Genomic DNA, 7,775 nt, shown 5'->3' on the forward strand with positions numbered 1-7,775 from the left:
GTGAACATGCTTGTTACGTTTGAATCCACATCAAGAAAGAGAAGTTGGTCCTTTATGTGGGTTCTTCATCTGGTACGAAGATTGATCCACATGGGAATGGAAAGAAGCGTTCTTTCCAACATCCCAAGAAGAACGTGCCCTCGTTGAGGCAATCTCCGAATCCCGTTGAGGCAGCCAGACCAGTTAAGGCTGACAAGACTGATGATGTATGTCATCACTGCAAGAAGCCTGGACATTGGAGGCGTAATTGCAAAGAATATCTTGCCCAGAAAAGTTCTGGAAATGGTATGTTCTAAATTGAAGTAAACATTTCAATTTACTCTACTTCTTGGGTATTGGATACCAATGTTGATCACATCTCTGTAATGTGTTACAGGTGATGGGAAGAAGTAGGAAGCTTAGGGAGGTGTGACCTTCTTGAGGATGGACAATGGAGCAAGATTTGCTGCCAAGACCTTAAGAGTTGTTTACTTATTGTTGAACAATAGTTTTAAGTTAATTAAGAGATGTTTTGTTTGTACCTTTTTGATGAAAAACATTATTTCCATTTCAATTGTGATAAAGATGGATATTCTTGTTTATTTTGCAAAGGTGTTTGCAACATTTACATGAATGAATGTTTGATTGGTACTTGAGAACTTGAAAACGATCTCTATAACTTAAAATTAAAAGATATTCCGTTAAATGTCCATTCAAAGGCAGACACCATATGAGATATGGATGGGTAAGCCTCCCAAATATTCTTATCTTAGAATATGGGGAGCCCTGCATATGTGAAGCAGGTAGTGGGAGATAAATTGGATAGTTGATCCATTTTATGTTACTTTGTGGGATATCCAAGGAATTAAGTTGGATATTATTTCTATCATCCCCAAGAAACAAAGGTGTTTGTTTCTAGGAATGCAACCTTTTTGGAAAAGGGTTTTCTATTGGATAGAAAAAGGGAGATGATAGAACTCGAAGAAGTTCGAGAGACACCCACAATTATAGAACCCACACCCGAAGAGCCAAGAGAGGAGATACAAGCTCCTAGCAGATACGAGAAAGTCTCGAGACCACCTATGAGGTATGGTCAGCTTCTTGAGGAGGGCCATGATGAGCCTAACCATGGATGTGATCCAAGGACCTTCAAGGAAGCATTATCTGATGCCGATTCATCCAAGTGGCTTGAAGCAGTGGAATCTGAGGTGAATTCCATGCATTCGAACCAAGTGTAGGATCTTGTGGATCCACTTGAGGGAACTGTTCCCATAGGGACTTGGGACGGATGGGAAGGTATTGACCTTCAAGGTGCGATTGGTGGCAAAAGGATATACTCAAAGACAAGGAGTTGACTTTGAGGAAACCTTTTTCCCCAGTCGCAATGTTCAAGTCCATAAGGATTTTGCTAGCCATAGCTGCATGGTATGACTATGAGATATGGCAGATGGATGTCAAGACAGCCTTTCTTAATGGGGATTTTAAGAAAGTGATTTACATGTCTCAAACCTAGAGGGTTTACATCTATCGGAAGTAAGCATATGGTATGCAAACTTCAGAGATCTATTTATGGTCTAAAGCAGGCATCTAGGAGTTGGAACCTTAGATTCGCTAGTACAATCAAAGAGTTTGATTTACTAAGAATCCTGAGGAACCCTGTGTGTATAAGAAGGTCAGTGGGAGTGTTGTGACATTCCTGGTGCTTTATGTTGATGACATTCTAATCATTGGGAATGATGTAGGAATGTTGCAATCAACTAAGATATGGTTAGCGAGTAAGTTCTCGATGCAGGACTTGGGTGAAGCATCTTTTGTATTGGGATACAGATCTATAGAGATAGATCGAAAAGATTGCTTGGTCTCACCCAGTCCACATACATTGATACCATCGTGAAGCGGTTCACGATGGATAAGTCCAAGAGAGGACATCTACCAATGTGTCATGGCGTGTCCCTATCCAAGTCTGTCTTTCAAGACTGATGCAGAGATAGCGGCGATGACAAAGCATTCCTTATGCATCTGCGATTGGTAGCATCATGTATGGGATGATATCTACACGTCCTGACGTGGCTTTCGCACTAAGTGTAGTGAGTAGATATCAATCGAACCCCGGTCTTCCACATTTGAAAGCTGTGAAAGACATCCTCAAGTAGTTGAGAAGGACCAATAAATTGTTCTTGGTCTATGGGGTGGAGAACTAAAATTGGAAGGCTATACCGACTCTAGCTTCCAAAGCGATATCGATGACTCGAAGTCAACCTCTGGTTTTGTATTCATGCTCAATGGTGTTGCAGTCTCTTGGAAGAGTTCCAAGAAAGACAATATTACGGATTCCAGCACAGAGGCCGAATACATTGCTGCATCAGATGCAGCAAGGGAGGCTGTTTGGATAAGGAATTTCGTCCAAGAGTTGGGCGTCATTCCTAATGGAGTTGCTCCTATCCCGGTGTTGTGTGACAACACGGGAGCTATAGCTCAAGCAAAGGAGCCTAGGTCTCATCAGAAATCCAAACTAGTATTGAGAAAGTACCACATCCTCGGAGAGATTGTGGAAAGAGGAGAAGTGTCTTTTGACACAGTCGGCTCCGTCGATAATGTTGTTGATCCACTAGCTAAGCCTTTACCTGGACCATTATTCGACAAGCATCGCGAATCAATGGGTTTAAAGCATATGGGTAGTTGGCTCTAGTGCAAGTGGGAGATTGTTAGAGTAGGTGCCCGTCGAGCCAAGTGTTGGCCGAGTGTTCACAATGAAACTCTATGTATAAGCAATCTTTATTTTAATAATATTTGAAATTATTATTATGGCACATCTTTATCTGTATACCCATGCTAGTTGCATAGATAAAGCCCGTGAATATACAAATAGTAGAAAGAATATGAGATGCTCATATGATGAGTATCATGAAACTCATATTTGTAATACTGTATATTCTAAACGGTTCCTAGTCGATTCAGCCGCCACTAAGAAGGATATAGGCCGCTCGAGTTTGAGACTAGTATCTGCGATGTGAGTACCATGTTTCATTGGTAGGGGACATTGTGATGTCCGAACATGCAGATAGGTGCTCCTTGTAGAGTGCACTGAACAACCCTCCATAAAAGGACTTCCAAGTGGTTCTCACTTATCGAGTGGAAAAGTCCTGGTTTATGGTTGTACACCATTAGTCCTTATGACCCGGGACAACATTGAGACTCTATGTGCTAGAATTACACTTTGACTTGTTTACCGACTCTCATGGGGTCATCAGGTGGCAAGGTTGGGTGTTCTGTCGAAACACATAGGAGTCGATGCATTGTAGTCGGGGATTCACCGCTTACCTTTGGGTATGGATATCCTATGTGTTATCATGTGTATGTAGGTTGAAATCTCTGGCCAGAGTATGGTTGTAATTATGAAAGGGGTTTCATAGATTACACCATTGATGCAACTACGACATGACACATAGTATCGATTCATTGACAACTCTCGATAAACCAATGGTTGTCGAATCGATCGGGATATATGAGTTGAAGGGACCGTACTGTACGCTAACCATAATAGAATGGTTCTTGCAGGCACTATCATTTGATACCTAGGGAATCATGTAAGCGATGCTGCTAGGCGTTTAACATGATTGGTTGGGTACTATCAGACTTGAGTTCTGACGTTCTTATTATCAAGGTGTTGATAAATAAGAATGGAGCAATTGGGGTATGCTCATATAAGGACATGTTTAGTCCGAATCACATGGAGATGTGAACCCACGGCTAGTTGTATCAATGAACCATTGAGGGCCACACAAGTACTAGCTTTCTAGATCCCATTGAGAAGTAAAAATAGTTCAATGTGTTGAACGGCTTATAAAGGAGTTTATAAGCGTAAGGAAAATTAGAAGTATGACTTCTATAAAGGAGAAAATAGTTCAATGTGTTGAACGACTTATAAATGAGTTTATAAGTGTAAAGAAAAATAGAAGTATGACTTCTATGAGAGAAATGTAAATTTTAATTTATGGAAGTGTTCCTAAATTAAAATTTGGCCGAGTGAATAATGTATTTGAAAATTGTGATTTTCATAAACATTATTATGGACTAAATTAAATTAATTCAAGTGTTGAATTAATTAAACACTAGTGGACCTAGTAGAGTCCAAATAATTAAATTAATTCAAGTGTTGAATTAATTAAATAACATTGGGCCTTGTAGAACCCAATTGGAAATAATTATTTAACTAGTGGGCTTGAGTAAAATCAAGTAAAGATTAATTGGGCTCAAATGTGTTTGAGACAATTTAAATAAAAGTCCATGGGCCCTTGTAAATTGTTACAAGCCCACATGCTAAGCATGCTTGGGAGGTGAAGGGTTGGGGAATTATTTTCATTAAAAAAAATTGCATGGCATGCAAAAGTGAGTGACTACTTTTTCACACACCACGACAACTCATTCCCTCCCCTTCTCTCTCTCTCATGGCCGAACTCTCCCTCACTTTTCTCTCCAAGTTTTCTCTCCATTTTTCTTCAATTTTTGGTTGAGGAAATCTTGCACTTCTCTTTGAAAAATCCTCATATTTTTCTAGTGCAAAATATGAGGGGATCTACCTAGTTGGTGGTGGGCCTAATTTGAAGGAAAGATTCAAGAAAGGAGTGCTCATTGGAAAGCTTGAAGATAGTTTCTACCTTTCAAGAGCTTTGTTGTTTGACAACAAAGTTGGAGCCATAATCAATCTCTTGAGATTGATAGGTATATTTCTTTAAAACACCCTATGTATGACATTTTTGTGTTTTTTGTATTTGTTGCACAAGGAAATGGGGTGGCCGAAATTTTAAGCTAAAAATTTTAGATTTCAAACTTCCGTTGCGCTTCCGGCCACCGTAACCGGTCCGCTTTCAGTACGTCGCCTTGGGGAGCTCCAGTATTGTTTGTAAAGAAGAAAGACGGAACGATGAGAATGTGCGTCGATTATCGGCAGTTGAACCGGGCTACTGTGAAGAATAAGTATCCTCTGCCGCGTATTGACGACTTGTTTGATCAGTTGCAGGGTACTTCTGTGTATTCCAAGATTGATCTTCGTTCCGGCTATCCTCAGCTCAGAGTCCGAGAGGAAGATGTTCCTAAGACAGCGTTCCGGACACGTTATGGACACTATGAATTCCTAGTTGTGCCGTTTGGTTTGACTAATGCTCCAGCAGTGTTTATGGATTTAATGAATCGTGTATTCCGGGAATTCATAGATAAATTCGTTATCGTTTTTATTGATGATATCTTGATTTATTCCAAGTCAAAGAAAGAGCACGAAAAACATTTGACACTAGTTCTCCAAACACTCAGAGAAGCGCAGTTGTATGCCAAATTTTCTAAGTGTGAGTTCTTGTTGGACAGAGTTTTATTTTTGGGCCATGTTATATCAGCACAAGGAGTATCTGTTGATCCTAGTAAAGTTGAAGCTGTTATCAATTGGCCTAAACCAACCAATGTGTCTGAAATTCGAAGCTTTTTGGGATTAGCTGGGTATTATAGGCGTTTCATTGAGGGATTTTCTCGAATAGCTAGGCCTATGACCCAGTTGACACAGAAAGATCGACGTTTTGTGTGGACTGCAGAATGTGAGTCTAGTTTTCGGACTTTGAAAGAAAAGTTGACCACATCTCCGGTGCTAGCTTTGCCTTCAGGCTCAGGTGGATTTGTTGTCTGTACAGATGCTTCTCTAAATGGACTGGGTTGTGTTTTGATGCAAAATGGGCGAGTGATTGCATATGCATCTCGTCAGTTGAAGCCACATGAGACTCGATATCCAGTTCATGATTTGGAGTTAGCTGCCATTGTGTTTGCATTGAAGATATGGCGTCATTATCTGTACGGAGAACAGTTTGTGATTTATTCTGATCACAAGAGTCTGAAGTATCTTTTTACACAGTCTAACTTGAATATGAGACAGTGTCGATGGTTGGAATTACTTAAAGACTTTGATTGTGAGATCCAGTACCAACCAGGGAGAATGAATCAAGTTGCAGATGCTCTGAGTAGAAAGGTTCAGCCTAAAATGTTGGCATCTTTGACTATTTCAAAGGTTCATGAACATTTGGGAACTTCGGGATGGACTTATCAGTCTAAGGGCGACTACTTTATAGTTTCATCTATTCAAGTTGAACCACAGATTGTTTCTAAAATCAAAGCAGCACAGAGAACTGATCCGCATGTTCATAGATTGAAAGAATTGACTCAGACAGGTCAATCAGACAAGTTCAGTGTTGCTTCAGATGGATGTCTGCGCTATCATGGTAGACTTGTGGTTCCGAATTTGATAGATTTGAAAGAATCTATACTTCGTGAAGCTCATTGTAGTCGACACAGTGTTCATCCTGGAATCAGAAAGATGTACCATATTTTGAAATCTCATTACTGGTGGGAAGGTATGAAGAAAGAGATTTCTGACTTTGTGGCTAGATGTTTGACGTGCCAACAGGTTAAAGCTGAGAGAATGAGACCTGGTGGTATGTTACATAGTCTTGAAGTGCCACAGTGGAATTGGGAGCACATTGCTATGGATTTTGTGACACACCTACCTCGTTCTAATCGTGGCTGTGATGCGATTTGGGTGATTGTGGATAGATTGTCTAAATCAGCCCATTTTATTCCTTATGATCGTACTTGTACTTATAAGAAAATGGCAAAAATGTACATCGATCATGTAGTGAGATTGCATGGTGTGCCTGTAACCATAGTATCAGATCGTGATCCCAGGTTTGCCTCAAAGTTTTGGGGCAGTTTGCAGTCAGCATTGGGTTCAAAGTTGGCGATGAGTACTGCATATCACCCACAGACAGATGGTCAGTCAGAGAGGACCATTCAGACACTCGAGGATATGTTGCGAGCAGTCGTGATGGATTTTAGTGGTGGTTGGCAGGAATCATTATCACTTGTTGAATTCTCTTACAATAACAGCTTCCAAGCAACCATCGGAATGGCACCATTTGAAGCCTTGTATGATAGAAAATGTAGATCTCCGATATGCTGGGAAGATGTAGGAGAAAGACAGATGTCAATGCCAGAATTTATTCAAGAAATGAAAGACAAGGTTCAAATGATCAGGAAAAGAATGAAAGCAGCTCAAGATCGTCAAGCCAGCTATGCTAATAAAAGGCGTAGGCCTTTAGAATTTCAGGTTGGCGATCAGGTTTTCTTGAAAGTATCACCGTTTCGTGGTACTATGAGATTTGGGCGCAAAGGGAAGCTAGCTCCGCGTTATATTGGTCCATATGCGATTGTTGAGAGGATTGGCACGTTGGCTTATCGTTTGGACTTGCCGCAGAGTTTGTCTGCGATACATGATGTGTTTCATGTATCTATGTTACGAAAGTATGAGCCAGATCCTTCTCATGTCTTGAGGACTGATGAGGTGGAGTTGGATAGTTCCCTTAGCTATGTTGAGCATCCAGTGCAAATTCTTGATCGCAAAGTGAAGAAACTCAGGAATAAGACGATTCCACTGGTTATGGTGCAGTGGAGTAGACATGGGAGAGAAGAAGCTACATGGGAATTAGAGGCTAAGATGCGTCAGGAATGGCCTCATTTGTTTGAAAATGTAATAAATTATTCCATGTATTCTGATTTCTCTGTGTACTATCAGTGGTAAATGTTTATAGACCACTTTTGTATAAATTTTGTGTATGTTAGATTTCGAGGACGAAATCTTTTATTTAGTAGGGGAGAATGTGAGAGCCCAGTCCAACCGGAAACCTCAAAGCCCAGCCCAAATGTCATTAAGTAAGTTAAAAAAAAAAAGATAAACGTAAAAATTTATTTCTCTCTCCCCG

The sequence above is a fragment of the Primulina eburnea genome, chromosome 11, assembly GCF_022965805.1.
Source record: "Primulina eburnea isolate SZY01 chromosome 11, ASM2296580v1, whole genome shotgun sequence".
Classification (NCBI taxonomy): domain Eukaryota; kingdom Viridiplantae; phylum Streptophyta; class Magnoliopsida; order Lamiales; family Gesneriaceae; genus Primulina; species Primulina eburnea.